General features: G+C 41.3%; 1 protein-coding gene across 5 annotated transcripts in view; it reads left to right on the forward strand.

Moving 5' to 3' along the window:
• Tbl1xr1 (TBL1X/Y related 1) overlaps window positions 1-18,974 on the forward strand; it is a 138,998-nt gene that overhangs the window by 52,990 nt on the left and 67,034 nt on the right. For all 5 annotated transcript variants that reach the window (NM_001439821.1, NM_001439823.1, XM_087628492.1 and 2 more), the window contains 1 exon segment: window positions 17,274-17,340. The gene's annotated coding sequence lies outside the window, so the exon portion shown is untranslated.

The raw sequence follows: 18,974 nt of genomic DNA on the forward strand, positions 1-18,974 counted from the left end.
CACACCCCAGCAACAGTATCAGCTATGAAAGTTCCGTTTTCCATGTGCCAAAGAAAGCCAGATTCAGGGCTAGGGCTGGAAGATGTTACTGAGTTTTTTTGGACCATGCAGTGTATGTTGATCACCAGATAAGACAGGCCTTTTCCATCATTAATTTGTGTATCTGGCTGAAAAAGTAGTGTTTAGAATGGGGCTAAAACTTGAAAGACACATGAACCCAGCTGGGCTGATCTGTGGAGGGAGGCTGTAGAGGGGAAGGAGGAGATGATTTTTCCCCCTCAACGAACAGCTTTATTGTAAAATGATTAGTACACAAAATTTGAAAGTGTATAAGGGATACACGAATTTTCAGGCTTCTGCTGCTTAGCACTAGCCATTATCAAAGTACATTCCCTCTCTCATTTCCTCCCCCTCCTTCTTCCCTTCTCTTCCCTTTTATCTCTCCACTCCTTGTTCCTGTACCCTTCCCTCATTTCCTCCCCCTCCTTCTTCCCTTCTCTTCCCTTTTATCTCTCCACTCCTTGTTCCTGTACCCTTCTCTTTTTGGTGCTTGGGTATAGAGCACCAGCAGCTCTGGCCTCTAGTGAAGCCAGCTTCTCAGTAGTTCCCGGTTGGTCCCACGTTGGTGATTGTGAAGACTGTTTCTTGTGGAGAATATTTGATTGATTGACTTATAGTTAAGAGTTAGTTTCAGCTTAGTGAATTTAATTAACATAGACATGGGAACTCATGGTTGAAGATAGAAGTCCGAATGCAAAGAATCTGGACCAGAAGTCTTGAAATCTTGTTCTCAGTAAACAATTTAGTGGTTGTTAAGAACATGCACCGAGTATCTTCACTCTGTTGTGAATAATTGTGTAGATGTAGAACAGATGATGTAATGTCTTAGAGTATTTGTGAAATACGCCTTGGTTTCTGCCTTTTGAGACAACAGTACAAATTTCAGTGTTATATGATTTTAGTTAAGTAAATAATAGAAATTCTAGCATGAGTTACACATGTGTGGAAAAAAGTGTGATGGGGGAGTTTGCATGTGTGTGGCCTGTATGTGACATGTTCAATTTGGATAAACTTGATGTGGAGAGTTAGGGTCAGGTTAGTACAGGAGATAGTCTTAGAGGAGTTGAGAAGGGCAGTTAGAATGTGAAACATGAATGTCTTTGCATGCTTTTGGACCTTGTTCCCCAGCTCTGGTTAGTGCTTGATGGACTGCAGCATTTGTTTAAGGGGAAGAATATTACCAGCAGAACATAGTCTGAGCAGTTAGCTGAGTTAGTTGCGTCTTGAAAAATGACCTTCAAGATATGCATGGCCAAATAGTAAAGAGAAAGGGAAATGCCACTAAAGCAGGAAAATTGAAACAAAGAAGGCACCATTAGAAATAGAAGCCAGGTTAGAGGTGGCTGGAAAGTGGTAACAACAAACAATGGTTTTCTATCTATACTGTTGTGACTCGCCATAATCTTATTATTAGGCACGGCACTTGGCCTTGGTGAGGTAGGAACATGCCCCTCATAGGTATTTCATAAAGGTTGATTAGGTGTCTATTGCTCTGCATTGGGAGATGTCTTGTAGACTGTTGGCTTATGGAGCCCCAAGGGGTTTTCTGTTTGAGAAACTGTAGCCTTGTTCTCGTATCTGTGATATTTGATGTAATAAATCCTAAGGCTTGTGGAAGGAAAAGGGAATGAAAATGACAGCTGAAGAAAATTGACCTTAGACCTTAATACAGATGAGGTGAAGAGGCCAAAGAGTTCTTTGGACATGTTTTTTTGGCTTGTGGTTGGTTTAGAATATCCAGAGACTCAACAACCTAAATATGATAATTGGTTTTAGAGCAATAAGAAGCAGCTTTGGAGATACTTATTTAGAAAACTGCATAGTGGGCAGCCCTGTTACTGTCTAGCCATATCTAAGCCAGCGGCACGGCACAGCACAGCACAGCACAGCACAGCACAGCACAGCACAGCACAGCACAGCACAGCACAGCACAGCACAGCACAGCACAGCAAGACTCTTGCCAGTTAGGAGCAGTTTCAACAATCCATCCTATGGTTATTAAGGAACAAAGGCTAATATCTTTTCCCTTGAAGGACTTCCTGTCCCAGGGCTGATGCCTTCCCTTTTGCTAACCATTTATCCCACTCATCTATCTACAGATGTCAAGGTTCTCTAGAGCAGTGGTTCTCAACTTTACTGGTACTATAATCCTTTATGCTGTGGTGACCCTCCAACCATAAAATCATTTGGTTTCTACTAACTTTTTTCTAACTGTAATTTTACTGATGCTATGAATTGTAAATATATGATATGATGAATATGGGATCCCTGTCTCCAAGGGGTTGAGACTCACAACTTGAAAATAGCTGCTTTAGGGGTTGGGGATTTAGCTCTGGTAGAGCACTTGCCTAGGAAGCACAAGGCCCTGGGTTCGATCCCCAGCTCCAAAAAAAAAAGAACCAAAAAAAAAAAAAAAAAAAAAAAAAAAAGAAAATAGCTGCATTAGAGGAACAGAACTTAAAGAATGGATAGGTATGTATGAATGCATGCATGCATGTATGTATGTATGTATGTATGTATGTATGTATGTGTAGTCATCTATGTGTCTGTTAAGGGGATTTATTAGAATGTCTTACAGACTGTGGTCTAGCTAGTTCAACAATGACTGTGTACCAATGAAAGGTCCAAGAATCCAGTACGTGTTTAGTCCACAGTCTAGATGTCTCAGCTGGGCTTCCATGTGCTGAAGTTCCAAAGAAGTAGGGTTTAATGCCAGTGAAGGAATGGATTCGTCAGTGGGAGCAAGCAGGCAGATAGAATAAGCTTCCTTCTTCCATGTCATTTATAGAGGCTGACAGACACCTAAAGGTGTGGCCCAGATGTCAAGCTCCTGATTAGAGGTGGATCTTCCCACCTCACACATCAAGCTCCAGATTAGAGGTGGATCTTCCCACCTCACACATCAAGAACAGAAACGGGCCTTCCATTTGAAATGATTTAATTAAGAAAAACCCCTCACAGGTGTGCCCAGTCCTTTGGATTTTAGTTAATTCCAGATGGTCAAGATTAGCCATCGAAATAAATAAGGTCACAATTAAACAGGAATCAAGCCATTGAATGGAGAAAGGAGAGAACAGCCACAACCACTGAGCATGAGTGGCTGAGTTTCTGAGAGTAGGATAATTTGGTGTATGACTTAATTTCTTTTTCTTTTTCTTTTTTCTTTTTTTTTTTTTGCTTTGATAAATTGACACAACCAAAGGCAACCTAAGGAAGAGAGAGTGAATTTAGGCTTGCAGTTCTAGAAGAATAAGAGTTTATTATGGTGGGGTGCTTGGCTGGAAGTGGTACCCATGGTGGAGATGCATGGCTGGAAATGGTATTTTATAGTGTGGTGAAGTGGTAGTGTGTTAATCCACTCTGAACTCCTGGCCAACAATGCACACGCTTCTCAATACCACCCAATTCCATTTTGTGAATGAAAGACAGACAGACAGACAGACAGACAGACACACACACACACACACACACACACACACACACACACACACCCCACTTATTTTAATATGTTCTAAGCAGCTCAATGGCTGGGTACTTCTAAACCTCTCCACTGGTAACACACTCGCCCCTCTGATATTCCTGAATTATTACTTACTAAAATCTATATTCTAACTATGTTGCCTGGAGTCAGGTGGACAGCCTTCTCGGCCACTCTGACCTGGGTCCTTTATGTGGCTGTTTGCTCTCACTTCTCCATCTCTCAAGCTCAATTTTCCTGCTTCCCCATCATGGTGATTCTCCAAACTCTTCCTTTCCCATGCCTCCTTGCTCCGGAAATCTAAAGTTCTGCCTCTGTCTCTCTGTCCAGCCACTGGCTGCCAGCAACTTTATTTCACCAATTAGAGCCAACTGAGAGCAGGGACCCGCAGCATCTTAGAGGTGGTTATGCTGGTTCCCCTGTAATTTTGGGAGCTGAATTGACACAAGTAGCATTAGAACCATAGTGGGGTACATGGCTGTAAGTGCATTCATGGTGGCAGGAGCAGAAAGCTGAGTCTTCACATCTTAACCACTTACTAAAAACACTGAACTGGAAGTGAGGTGAGGCATTGAACTCCCAATGCTGGCCCTGCATCACCTAGCTTTTTCTAGTAAGGCTCCACCTCCTCGAGGTTAGCCCAAATAACACCAACATCTGAGGAGCAGGTGTTGAAATGATGTCTGAGTTTATAAGGAATATTTTCATTCAAATCACCTTGTTTGGATTTCTTGCTGAGTATCGACATGTAGGACAGTTGAAATTTCTTTCCTTTTCCTCCAAACTTGATTATCAGCCATGTTATTAACCTGCAATCCCAGCACTTGATGGCAGAGGCAGGAGTACTGCCATGAGTTTAAGGTTACATTGGACTAGGTAGTGAGTTGAGGTCCAGTATGATTTACAGAGTTAAAAACTGGAGAAACCAGCCAGCCAGCTAGCCAACCAAACAGCTAACTTGATTATTCAAACAAACTCTACTTTGAGTTATCCCTGTTTCCCTAAGCTGTGTCTGGCATCTCCTGTTGACATTGCACTCAAAGACACTCTGCATGCGTTAAAATGCGTACATTTTGTCTGTCTTAACTAAAAATATACCTCGAGTTTTCCTTACTGCTGTTTTCAGCAGCCAGAATCTTGCATGACCCTTGTCCTCACTCCTATCGTTAGTGTTCAAGCAGTGTGGTATTTTATAGCACATCGTGATAGCCTGATGTGATGGTTTGAATATGCTCAGCCAGAGTGACACAGTTGGGAGGTGTGGCTCTGTTAAAATAGGTGTGTCACTGTGGGTGTGGGCTTTAAGACCCTCATCCTAGATGCCTGGGAGCCTGTATTCTGCTAGCAGCCTTCAGATGAAAATGTAGAACTCTTAGCTTCTCTGCACCATGGATGCTGCCATGTTCCCATCTTGATGATAATGGACTGAATCTCTAAAGCTGTAAGCCAGCCCAATTAAATGTTGTCCTTATAATAGTTGCCTTGGTCGTGGTGTCTGTTCATAGCAGTAAATCCCTAACTAAATCACCTGACAAGATAAATCACAGACAGATTTATTTTCGAAGCCCGAAGGTCTGTCTTTTAACTTGTTCTCTCACCTTCTTTTTATGGCCCTGATTTTGAACAATGAAATGATTTTGAATGTTATAATTTTGTCTAGGAATATAATTTATCTTTGGATAAAAGTAGAGACCTCATTAGGTTTGAGCCATTAGACTCTGTACTTCAGGGAAAAGCACAGGTGATCTGGAAAATCAGACTTCAGAACCGGACTGTAGCAGTAATGGGTGCGTGGACTGAAGCAGTGAGGAACCTTCATTTCTTTCCCTTTCTCTTTTCCTTTTTCTGAGGCAGGGTCTTCCTAGGGTCAAGGCTATTTCTGAATTCTGATCCTCCTGCCTCAGCCTCCTAAATACTGGTATCATAGGCATGTGCCCCAGCATTTCAGGAAACCTTTGCTGAATGATGTAGTGACTGTTGAGTGAATGTTCTACAGACTGAAGAAATGAAGTAATTTTGAAGGTGCAGAAGCTGGGCTTTTATGTACTGGCTGGAATCACCTACTTTCTTCCTGCCTGAGTTAGGGCAGACATTACTTTATTATTCTACAAATAAGTACTGGGTTATGGCTGGTGGTGGTATAAAAACTAGTAATGGAGAAGGGAAAGCCACAATTCATACACTTGGGAAATCTCTAGGTGGCCACTGGCCCTAGGCTCCTATTCTCAGATTGCTTACGATCTTGCATAGCAATGACTTGCAGAGTGTTGATGGGTGAGAGAACCTCTGGCTCTGGATTGCCGTGCACCTTGGAATTGACCCCATTTTGCTTTTCTTTCTACTTCTCAGTCTTGTGAATGAACAGCCAGTATTGCCTTATGTTTCTTACCTAGTGATGTGCAAAGTAGAATTTATTAACTCTCCAGGTGGGACTTGGAGATTTTTTTTCTAGTTTGCATAGTCACTGTAATGGATGAATTAGAAATTGGCCTGGAGCAGTTAACACCTTTATTACCTGTGAAGATGCATCGTGACAAAATTTGGATGTACATTTAGTTTGTTCAAGTAATCAACATCTAGAAAAGTGAATGTTTACTGTCTATAAGCACAACCTTACATGAAAATGTGCAAGTTGGTTTCTGTTTTAATGTTTTAAAATTATTTTTATGTCATTTTTAGATGAGAGAATAGGCAATATTTGGAGAACTCCAGGTGACTATCAAGGCCAAAGTCAAGGCACTGAGAAGTCAAGGCACTGTTTAAAATTTATGTGTATGAGTGTTTTCCCTGCATATATGTATGTACCACATGCATACATGGTGTCTCAGAGGCCAGAAGAAGACATTGGATCCTCTAGAACTAGAGTTTTAAACAGTTTCAAACTACTTTGTGGGTGCTGGGAATTAAACCTGGGTCTTCTGCAAGAGCAACAAATGGTCTAACCTAGATACTGAGTCCTATCTCCGGCCCCTATGCACAGATGCTTTATTTGCTTATTAGTGTCTAGGAGCCAAGAAGTGGGAATACTATTTAATAATGTAATTTTTAAAGGTTTTTTAAAAGGTGGTTTGGTTAGTTCACTACTCATGGCCATTTGTATAATGGCTTACTTTCATTTATTAATTTTTTAAAAGTCTCAGTGTTACCCAGGATGACTTTGAACTTTTTAGTTTGGGGGCCCATAATAATGTTCCATCCTGCTTCTTCTACTGAGATTTTCAGAATGCTTATATCCAACTGAGTTTAAGAACAAAGTTCCCGTTTTGTGTTCAGTAACCTGTACATTAGGTATGTTGCTTGGTACCTTACCAAATCACATCAGTGGTTCTAGAAAGAGTGGACCAATGTTTTTCACCACACAGAAATCTAAGATAAAGACATGGCTAGCGCATAGGAAGCACACCTCAGTTCCCTGATCTTGCTGCACATCTGCTCAGACACTTGTTTTCACTGTCGTCTCTGTGCACAGCACTGCACTCTGTGTCTGTGCAGAGAGCAGGCAGAGAACTGTCAGGCTGCTTTGTCTTTCACCAGTGCTAGAGCTCTCAGGTTCCCTTCTCACACATGAGAGAAAAACAAAGGTTTTTCTGTTGATTTCCTAGTAGTTTGTGTGGAGAATGGCTGAACTAAGGCCTTCAATAAAGAGTTAAGCAGCCTGATGACCTTAGTTCCACACCAGAGCTCAGGGTCGAAAGAGAGAACTGATTCCTGAAAGTTGGTCTTTAAACCCCCTCCCCACCCTGCACTCATGTACATGCACATGTATACAAACACAAAAAAATTGAAACTAATAAATAAAAAAAAAAACTAGATGGATCTGTGAAAAGGGAAGCATTTAAATGTGTTTTTGATTATAGTAATGTGCACTAATACAGCTGGGAAATTGTGAGGGAAGTGTTTATGTTTACATTTGTACTTTGTAAGCTTCACAGGTAAAACAGCCTAGTATTGGCACACGCACATAAAATGTTGAGATAGCCAGAGGAGTAGAAGAGGAAACCAGCGATGTGATTGTCTTCTTGTGCATTCCTTGTCATGTTAACCACCAGGGAATCTGGCAGACAGTGAAAATGGTGACCAGCTTTGCAGTAAGCTCTTGAGCTGTATAATGTTGTCAACAAAGAAACTGTCTCTCCAGTCTAAGACTTTGGGACTAGAAAGTCATGATGAAGGAAGATCCACATGTCCTCACTTGTCTGATTTCCTGAAGTGGCCTTTCCAGCATGGTGCCATTCCTTTTATCTGTGGGGAAGGAAGACTGGAGAGGTGGCTCAGGAGTTAAGAATACTTGTTGCTCATGGGTTCAGTCCTTAGCACCCATGATGGGCAGCTTACAATGACTTAGAATTGACCACTGCTGCTGGGAGGTGCACAGTTTAAGGAGAAAGTACAACAGTGTACTCCCTTTCCCCTCGGTAGGCTCTGCTTCAGCCTGTGTCATCCATCATCAAGGAAGAGCAGGGGAACTATTTGTGCACACATTGCTGTTGCTTTGAACCAGATTGAGATTACATTAACAGTAGCACCTGAACTGTTGTAACTAAATGAATGGTTAAGCATTATCATAACTATGAAACCCTCTGTTGACAGTTTGCCTCAAAATTTAAAGAACTCGAAGTTTAGATACCAGTGATATCGCATTACACGTTTTGGGTGTTGTGCCTCTTCAAAATAATTTGGCCTTTAGACTTTATCAGAGTTGCAGAAGTGAGCACTCTGAGATGTTTGGAAAGGGAATTGACAAAGCTTGGCGGTGAGTGGGCAGGCAAACAGGAAAAGTTGGATGCCTTTCTCACCTTTGGGCTGGGTAACTGAATAGAAATACAGCTCTCTCCTGAGGAATGTAAGGGATACTTCATACTTAGTTCTAGAGGCAAATTTGAAATACAATGACTCCTGGAACAAAGATTGGAGTTACCACTAAATACCATGTTCTAATGTGGTAATGGTCTTATGAAGTTCTTGTAGTAACAGAGCAAAGACAGTTATAAATAGAACTTTGATATGAAGTCTCTCATTTCCCTCTGTGTTTTAAGTACGTGGACAACAGTATTTCAGAAATGAATTAGCTGTGTAAAATTGTATCTCAAAAGTATCCAGATGGCTAGGTAGGGTAAATGGTGAAAGACTGTATGTGTTGCTTTTAGGATCCCAGTCAGTCCCAAGGTTTCTGCTGAAGAGACTGCAAGATTCTCTTTGACTCCGTCCTGCTTTGGGAGAATCAGAGCATAGGGCTTCTTACCTCAGTGAAGTGATGCTTTACAATCTTCTGGGATAATGTTTTAGAGAACTGAGCCTCTGGAAAGATTCCTAGAAATGATCTTTGGAGGGTAAATCAGAAGAGATGATCTGGATTTTTCTGACCCTCTGCTGCCTGCCAGTGCTGTGATCTTGGTCTGGGACTACTGAGTCTCACTGAACTTGGTTGGGAGGCTGGTGCAAACTTTCCTGTATAGAATGTTTATTTTGTCACCCCTAGAAGAACAGTCTTCTGTCTCTTAGCTTTAGTCCTTTAATGCACAACATAACTTATATAAAGCTAAACTGTGTTTAATTTTCAACTTCTCATTGAAACAGTTTTTCCTATGTATTTATGAAATAATTTCAGTTTTGTTGTGTGTGTGTGTGTGTGTGTGTGTGTGTGTGTGTGTGTGTGTGTGTGTGTAGATCAGAGGGCAACTTGTAGGAATCATTTATTCTTATGGGTCCGGGGATCAAATTGAGGCTATCAGGCAGCAGGTACCTTCGCTAACTAGATGAGTCATTTTCTCCCCAACCTTAACATTTTCTTGTTAATTAAACATATTCTGGGCTATGTAGCAGAAGGCAAGGGATAGTTTCTTTTCTTTTCTTTTGAAGGTGTAGCTTCTGTGGGCCCACCTTTTTATTTTTAGAAGCTTTCAGAGGATCTCAGGCCGATCAATCAAATCCAGGTATATTTTGAGGAGATGAGACAGTAGATAGTACCTAGCTGTTTTGTCAGAGCCAGCGTGGAAAGAGGACCAAGGTGCCTAGTTCCTCCTCCTGTGAACAGAAGACTGTGTCTTATATTTTAGAACTCTCAAATTAGAAGTGTCACCACAGAGTATACTGGTGCTGGCACCAGTTGGGGGAATGGGTGAGGAGTGATAGGAAGGTTCCTGAGCACATTGTTATAGCTGAGCCTGTCCCAAGGGCTAAGCTTCCTTGCAGGCTATGCCTAGAGTGTGGTTATGAACCTGAGCTATGTGTGGGCGAATATTTCTTAGACAGCCCCAGACTGAGACCCTCTCTCTCAAGTATGTTTTTTTTTAGGTTGGCTCATTTCCAGAATCTCCCTTCTCTCCCCGTTCAAGCCTGTCTGTTGTCCTGTCTTTGTGCTGCCTACCATCTCCCAGTATGTTGTAGGAGTGACTGAGGCATGGACTTATTCCAAGGAACTTACCAGTAAAAGAAGTCCAGCTAGCCTCCCTAGGATCCTAGGGCCGCACATTTTTTGAACAGGTCTCTCTTCTTACTCTTCATCTTTTTCTAATGCACATTGGGACGCAGTTGAGGGGGATCCCACAGAACGGGGCCAAGGCAGGCGGGGTGGGGGGTGGGGTTCCACACTTGAAAGAGCTTTGGTTGTCTTAATTTTACCAGTGAAATATTTGTAAAGTAGTAGTGATAGGTATAAATGTTTTCTGGGAATGCTTTAAGCATTTGTTGCTATTCAAAAAATGTTTACTGTCTAAGCTGTTTTAGGGCTTATTTGACCGCACATTTATTCTTTTTTAGTGACATTTTCCTGTTTCCTAGTATCACATGTCTTGGGAAAATTTTTGAAGTCTTTAAAAACTATGTTAGAATACTTTTATGGAAATATTTAGAGTTAGACTGATAAAATTACTCAAGTAATAAATGGATTCTTGACAAACTGAGTTGAGTTTTGGGAGCCAGAAAGGAAAGTACCAACCCCTAAAGATTATAAACTTTTGACCACTGTGGCTTGAGTGGGTATGTGCCCTTGCACACACATCATTTATACAGTAATAATAATATTTCAAATTGAACATATGAACAATTAACAGAAACATTTCTGACATGTATATCCTCAGTAGCACTTGATACTGTTTGTGATATCCTCCACAATCTCTCTCTCTCTCTCTCTCTCTCTCTCTCTCTCTCTCTCTCTCTCTCTGGGATTGCAGCTTTATTTGTAGGAGATGGAAAATTACAACAGATATTTCAGAGACAATATTCAAGTGCTTGAAACGTGATAACGTTTTGTGAGGATGAACGGTCCTGGTGTGCTTTCCAGTGGGAAGTTGGGGCTAACACCAGCCCAAGGCCCATCTCCAGGCCAGACTGCCTGCATGCAGGTAGAGAGCAGCATCTTTCCAGAGCCCTGGTGCTCCTCAGAATCTAAGCCCTGTGGCCCAGAGGTTGTGCTTCTCTCCCATCTCCTGAGTCCTTACAAAGCCCCATTGACTTTAACTCTTTCTTAGTGTTGTCTCCTGACCTTGTAACTGCTCATGTGGTGGGCAACCTTGTGATGCTTAAGTGCTTCTTCCAAAGCTGCCAAGACAGATGGGGAAGTGCTGTGCCTGCCACTCCATTCACTGTGAAAGAGAGAGAGGAACCTTTCCTTAACTTCTGCTAAAGATCGTGCTCATTGCAGAAGCTCAGTTCTGTGTCTGTATCTAACTGCAAATTAAAATAGTTCATGTTGTGTCTCCTTTTATGCCTCTTATTAGAAGATCTCCATGGTATCTTGTTTGTTTTGTACTCTTCTGTGGCCTCTTTGAAAGGTCCTTATTATGCTTTCTTCGTAATTGAATTTTGGAGAGACACGGAGTTTTTTTGGTTCCTCATCATTAGTCTTGAAATGAGGTGACTATAGCTGTCAGGTCACTTGTGTCTCTCTCTATTTCTCTTCTCTGCTTACTGTACAGTCTGATACTAAAAGAAGCCATCCTTCTGGTCCACTTCTGACAGGATAATAATTAGAGTAACAAGGACACCTCGTGGTCTACTCTTCCCTGCTTTCAGCCAGTGGTTCTCCACCCCTCTGGTCCCTTGGGAGAGGCTTTGACGTGATGTCCAGGTCTTACCCTAGATCAGTGGTTCTCAACCTTTTAAAGCTGTGGATCTTTGATACAGTTGTTCCTGTTGTGGTGACCCCCAGCCATGGAATTCTTTTGTTGTTACTTCTTAGCTGTAATTTTGCTACTCTTAGGAATTATAATGTAATATCTGATATGTGACCCACCATGGTGAGGAGCCAGAGTGATGTAGGTTTAAGTCTGTAGAGGCGTTTCCATAGCAGTTATCAGTCACACAGTATCCTTTTCACTGATGTTGTACTGCTCTGGTCTAATTAGCTGTTTACAGTCTTGATGCTAACTTTGACTCCTACTTGAGCTGTGCTTGGGAAGAATGTGGTCTAGTGGGGACAGTATCAGCCCCTCTGTTTCACTAACCCCTGCCCACCTTTAACTAAGATACTTCTGCAGTTCCTGTAACTTCCCTTTCCCTGGCCGTTTGTTTCATTCCCGTAAACTACCGTTTTGTTTTGTTTTTGAAGGCATAACACATAATATCTTTGTGCCACGAAAAATCTAGTATTTCTTAGGCATTGTGAACTGTACCACTAATTTGTAATTTAAGAGGAAAGGAGCAATTTGTTACACCTGGACAATAGTGATGTACTCACACATTTTAAAAAGTAATAGACTTTTTCTTACATGAATCTTGAAATTCTTTGTTATTGTTCTTGTTTTTTAATAACAGCAAACGTTTGTTGAACTTCTGTTACAGTGAACTGAAGCCTTTTCCTGTTTTTTTTGAGATATGGTCTGAATAGTTCTGTATTGCCTGTGACTTATGGGTGTGTGCCAGCATTCCTGGCTGAAACCTAAAACTTATACAACCTAAACTTTGACCTTGTTAATTTTGTTTGTTTTGACAGAGTCTCATGTGGTAGGGCCAGCCTTGAACTGCTGATCCTACCTCCCAAATGTTGAGAGAGGGAACTAATAACAAACTTGACTCACAGTTGACCACTCTTTAATTTAGAAACTTTGCTGTAGTTGAATTTGAGCAGGCAGCTTTTGAAGTCTTTGGTAACCTTTTGCTCTATTTGTACGCGGTGGTTTATTTTTATGTTCAATGGAAGGCACAGCTGCTTCATGCCCCACAGGATTGACTCAACTGAACCAGGTGCTTAGGTATCTCTGTATGGATTTTGGTCTTGAAAATTGTTCAGTTTTAGAAAATGTAAGGTTAAAGTATACAACTGTTTGGCTCTAATTTCCCCAAGTAACTTGAATAACAATGGAAGTGAAAGCAAGGACTGGTGCTTACTGAGGCTTCTGACTGCAGCTGAGCCCAGACTGCATCTCTAAAATCTTCCTGAAGGGGGAGCTACCCCCACCTCATCCTATGCTCGATGTCTGGTAAGCACTGTGTGTGTGTGTGTGTGCGTGTGTGTGTGTGTGTGTGTGTGTGTGTGTGTGTCTGTGACTGTGAGCTCAGTGTAGTGTACACTGTTACAAAGACTTTTTATTCCACCCTGGAGGATTGTCAGGCACGTGAGGAAAGTAACTGATAATTTTTTTAAAATCAGCAAATGAGAAAGGATCAGTTAGAACTAATTTACATATATAGCTTCCTTAAAAATGGCACCATTTGGAATTGGTCCTTTTATCATCTTGGAAATCATGTAATAGTGGAATGCACTTGGAATTCTGTGACATTTCCCAGGAATTCATTTAATACAATCTTCTTCACCTTCTTATTTATGGAGTTGGGGTGAACTTGCAGCTATGCCTGCTGTGTCCATCTTAACACAATCAGCTCTGGTAAGATTTTAATTTTTCCTCAGGTCTAAATGTGACTTCCAGAATTTCCACACAGAATGGGAACTGCTGTCTGCTTTCTTTAAGTATACTTTGTGGCACAGGCTACTGGACTCAGGCCATGCTCCTCCCTGTGTTTGTACTTTTCGTCGGTTGGTAGCCATGTTTCAAATCAGTGAGCCAAATGAATTTATTGTTAGAAACCAGTCAAAATAATTTTGTTATTTTGAAGATTTTTTTCATAAATAAAAAGCCTAATTTTTACGTTAAAACCTGGTTATGTGTTAGTGGCATTACTGGGAAGACGCTTAGCTGCAATGTCTGTGCTAAAGGCCTTTTCTGAGATTATTGCATTACTTACTTTAGGTAAATGCTGATAATCGATTTAAAAAAACAACTATTTTGTTTGGAGACTGAATGAAGTTTAACAGTCTATAAAGTTAGCTTTGTAATTCATGAGGTGTACTTTAGTTTTCTGTTAGTGGAATGTCAGTCTGTCCCTGCCACCTTCTGGAAGTGGTGTGAAAAGTCATGAGAATAGCAGCCAGCCACTGCCTCTTCAGTTGGTGTGTTTGGTCTGTGCCTAGACCCTCACCTGTCCTGTTAGAACAGTGAATCCAAAGAGCTCCACATCTTCCAGTTGCCATTCTTAGTTAATAGAGGAATAGCAAGGTTAACAAATGGGCCCTGATGTATAGAAAAGGCTGGGCAGTCATGCTAGACGGCTATGGGAAGAGAGGTATGCTGAGGGAGCGCCCTCCCTTTGGATGGTTCTGACCAGGCTGCTGTGGGTTGAACTCTGCAGGAATGGGGCTAGGTTTGAGAGAAGAACCTTTTTGCACAGTGCATTTCTAGTATTAGAATGTCAGTGGCACGTGGAGGCGGCGACAGAGGAGTGAAGGCCAAGGTAGAGGAGAAGCTGACAGAGACCCAGTCATAAATGGGTCATAGTGCATTACACATTATAAGCTACCTGGGCTGCAGAGCAGACTGAGACTGTGTCTCCAGAAAACAAATGAAAGCTAAAAGGCAGATGGCAGGACACAGCTCTACAGCTTGGCTCTCATTTGTCCTGCGGTTAAAGCACATCTGTGATGTTTGTAACGTCTCTGCAAGTATGTGTCTGCCCTACAAGTTTAAATATTGTTTTGTGTTTGCTTTTTAAACGTGCTGCACAGCACTTAAGTGGCCACAGGTAAATGCGTTGCTTTACCTCAAAATTGTGGTGTGGGCTTCAGTGTGTTGCTAGGAATTCCTGTTGCTTAGGTTGAATTACCTGTACTGTGTCTCTCTATCTGTTGTTTGCTGAAAATGGACTTGTCCTTGATGCTATAGAAATTTATAGATTTACACATACACACAGAAATAAACATTGTAGAAATCCTTTTTAAAAGTTTGTACTTTATAGTAAAATAAGTGATGTTTATTGTGAGTAGCCCTAAGGCAACCAGAGTCTGGTGGCGTCTAGGTTTTGTTGGGACTCAGTAGTGCTGTCTATAGAATATTTCTCAGCGTGCCTTATCTCCTCATTCCTAAAACTAATGTTTCACACATAACATACCTTAAAGAACTGTAGATCAGTGAGTGGACTGGTGTATGCTGCCTGACCTTCTGTAACTCTAATGCTGAGTTCTGCGTCTCCAGTAAGTGTGGCCATGGTGCCAGGATACCTGGCTCAGTGAGTAGTAGAACCAGAGGAACAAACCCAAAGGGACTTGTGGCTTTCCTAGGTTATTCAGGATAATGCTTAGTGATCTTTATTACTGACTGTGTAAACTCACCTTTCTAGCCAACACTGTGACTACCCCTCCTCTTGGTGGCATCAGTTTGGTATTACCTACTAATTTACTTTGCTCTGATGAACAGTATCCCTTCTAGTATCATGTTTTAGATGTGGCATATGAAACACAGGTTTTTTCTTTATTCTTTCATTTATTCAACCCCGACTGCAAGTTTCCCTCCCTTTTCCCATCCCACCCTTGAACCCCTCCCACCATTCACGCTTCCTTCATTTCTCTTTAGAAAAGGGCATGCCTCCTGTGGATGTCAACCAAACATAATCAAGTTACAGTGAAACTTGGTACCTCCCCTCATACTACTGCTGGACTAGTTAACCCAGCAGGAGGAAAAAAGAGCCCTAAGAGCAGGCAGAAGAATCAAGAGACAGGTCCCCATCGTGCCTCCCCACCTCCCCCCACGAGTTCCACAAGAAGACCTAGCTATACATCTGTAATATATATGCAGAAGGCCTAGGTCAGACCCATGAAGCTCCCTAGTACTCCGTTCAGTTTTTGTGCTTCTGTGAACAAACTTCAGTTGATTCTCTAGGTTTTCTTGACATGTCCTATAATACTTCTCCCTCTTCAGCAGGATTCCCTAAGCCCTGCCTAATGTTCAGCTATGGGTCTCCCTGCTTCTGTTTACATTAATTGCTGGATGAAGCCTCTCTGATGACAGTTGGACTAGGTACTGATCTATATGTATAGCAGAATATAATTAGGAATCGTTTCATTGACTTTTTTTTTTTTTGTTTTTGTTTTTTGTTTTTTTTCCCGTTTTTGGCCAGTGGTATTTGGTTCTATAACAGGGCTCTCACTACCAGCTTCTGTGTCCTGACCCTTCAGGCAGTGTCAGGGGTAGACTCCCTCTTGTGGCATGGGTCTCAAGCTGGACCAATCATTAGCTGTCTATTCCCACAATTTCTGCATCACCTTTACACCTCTCCCAACTTTGTAGGCAGAACAAATTGTAGGTTGAAGGTTTTGTGGCTGGATGGTATCCAGAAGATGAAAAGATCTTTTATGTTCATGGATCAGTAGGATTAACATAGTAAAAATGGCCATCCTTCCAAAACAATCACAGATTCAATGCAATCTCTTTCATATTTAAAACACAGTCTTTACAGAACAATTGAAAGAATAATACTCAATTTTATATGGAAAGCTAGAAAACCGAAAGAATAATACTCAATTTTATATGGAAAACTAGAAAACCCAGGATAGCTAAAACTATCTTGTACAATAAAAAACAACTTCCAGAAATAATCATCATTCCTGATTTTTATCTGTACTAATAGTAATAAAAATCACATGGTATTGCCATAAAAATAGACAGTTCATCAGTGCAATCAAATTGAAGATCCAGACATAAATCCACATAACTATGGACACCTGGTTTTCGGTTAAAAAGCCAAAAATTATTCAACAGAAAAAAGAAAGCATCTTTAACAAATGGTGCCGGTCTAATTGGATATCTGCATGTAAAAGAACGGAAATAGTTATATTTCTATCACCCTGCAGAAAACTGATGTCCATGTGGATCAAAGACCTCAATATAAAACCAGATACATTGAACCTGATAGAAGAGGAAGTGAACACATTAGCACAGGGGATAACTTCCTGAACAGGACACCAATAAATAGCCCAGGCAGTAAGATCAGCAATTAATAAATGAGACCTCATGAAGCTGACCAACTTCTGTCAGGCAGAGCAAGCACGACTTTTCTGTTGCAGATGTTCCATGGGTGTGGGGGGCTGTGAGTCACTCACAGAACAGGAGAGGGAAAGCCTGGAAGATGGAAGGTCTGAGACGAGCACCTGACAGGTGACTGAAACAGTTCCAAAAGTGGTTAAATGTGTCTTTCATCAAAACATATAGAAAGAATGTTCACATCGTCTTCACGGCTCGTGGTCGTGTCTGATGAACTCTAATGCAGTTGTGCTCTCTCGGATGCTGCTTGGTAACTGCATTAGCCTCTCAGGAACAGGCATGAGTGTCCGGGCTGCTCGTGCGGGAGGGTCTCACTGGTGGGATACGGAAGACGTGTATTAAGGAGTATTTTGAACAGGCAGAGCTCGGTGTGAGAAACCTTAGATTGAATATGGGAGCACTGAAACTATTTTCCTTTTTCTTAGCCTCAGCAACGTGTGATTGGAGGTTGGACATCCGGTTGCACATCCTCACATCAATGCACTGCCAATGGTAAGGTGCCTCTCCTCTTTCTCCTGTCCCATGTTAGTGCTTTATAGCTGTGCTTATTATTCTTGTTTTGTAGAGACTTTTGAGAATTAAAAATTGCCCAAAAATCACAGAAAACTCAAAAATTTAGAATTTTTAGCAAAAGGAACCCTATTTTAAAGACCTTTTTCCTATGATTTTTATGGTTACCTAGTGTCTTACTTTTTTATTGTTCTGAGTCAACATGACTAAGGTGACTTATGGGAAAAAGCATTTACTGGGGGCTTACGGTTTCACAGGGTTAGAGTGACCATCAAGGCAGGGAGCGTGACAGTCGTCAGGTTGGCACAGTGCTTGAGCAGTGCCTCAGAGCTTGTATGCTGAGACAACAACCGTGAGGCAGAGAGAGAGAGAGAGAGAGAGAGAGAGAGAGAGAGAGAGAGAGAGAGAGAGACAGACAGACACAGACCCCTAACTGGGAACTGGTGAGCTTTTGAAACCTCAAGTCCACCCCCCATGATACATCTCTTCCAAAAGGGCACACCTCCTAATTCTTCCCAGTAATAATTCCTTTATGTTTGTTTATCATTTTAGTGAGTTTTAGGACATTGTACTTATCCTGATGTTACTAGTTAATATGCAGCTAAATATATAATATTTTACATTTTTATTTAGTTAACTTTAAGAAAAACACCTTTATCTCTTTAGAAAGGTTTAGAAGTCTTTAATTTTGAATTACAAGCCTCAGCTGTTACACAAAAGTGACCACACTTCCTGTTTGGTGACTTGTGGTAATTCAGTAGTAGAGTTGTATTAAATTCATGATTTATTTGTGCTATAGGTTAAGTGATCTCACAATCTAAAATTCAGAAGGACTTTATCCTACTTTAATATATGTGTTTGGGGGTGCCTTTGCCTCGTGTCTTAGTTTTTTTTTTTAATTTAAAAATTATTTGTCAACTTGTGTGTATAATGCATTTTGATATCTATTTCATTTTCCTCTCTTCACCCTCCTCTTACTCCCTCTGGAATATTTCTTCTCTCTAACAAGTGCATGTGCCACCCGCACCCCCTCTTTTTCTCTTTGAGGCAGGGTCTTAACTATTAGCTTAGGTTGATGTAGAATTCAGAGAGGTCGGCCTGCCTCTGCCTCCCGAGTGCTGGGACTGAAGGTTTGTGTGCACCACTTCATTAACCATGGGCTTAACCATGGTTTGTTATGGGGAGTAGGTGGAGGGTTATTTGCTGGAGCAGGAACAGCTTTTCAATGGCTACACTTCTGAAGAGAAAGGATATCCCCACCCCCAGCAGCCATTACGACCCCCCTGGAGCCTTTTAAACCATATTCCTCTTACCTGACTGTTGTGTGTTTGGGGATAAAGAGATAGAAGAGCGAACAGCAGTTCCTCATACCCCACGTTTTTACTTGCTGAGATTTTATTACCTTTATTACGTCAACAATGATCTGAAAATATTAAATTGAAAACTACAGAAATAAAGTATTTACTGAATTTTAAGCTGTGCACTGCTATGAAGAGTGTACTAAGCTTGCTTGTCCTGAACATGAAGTTTCCTTCTGTCCAGTGATCCGGTTTTCCTGCCCATTTGTCACTTAGCTACCAGGGTGCATGTATGCCAGTATTTTTTTTTTTTTTTTA

This window comes from Rattus norvegicus, chromosome 2, assembly GCF_021556685.1.
Source record: "Rattus norvegicus strain SHRSP/BbbUtx chromosome 2, alternate assembly SHRSP_T2T, whole genome shotgun sequence".
Classification (NCBI taxonomy): Eukaryota; Metazoa; Chordata; class Mammalia; order Rodentia; family Muridae; genus Rattus; species Rattus norvegicus.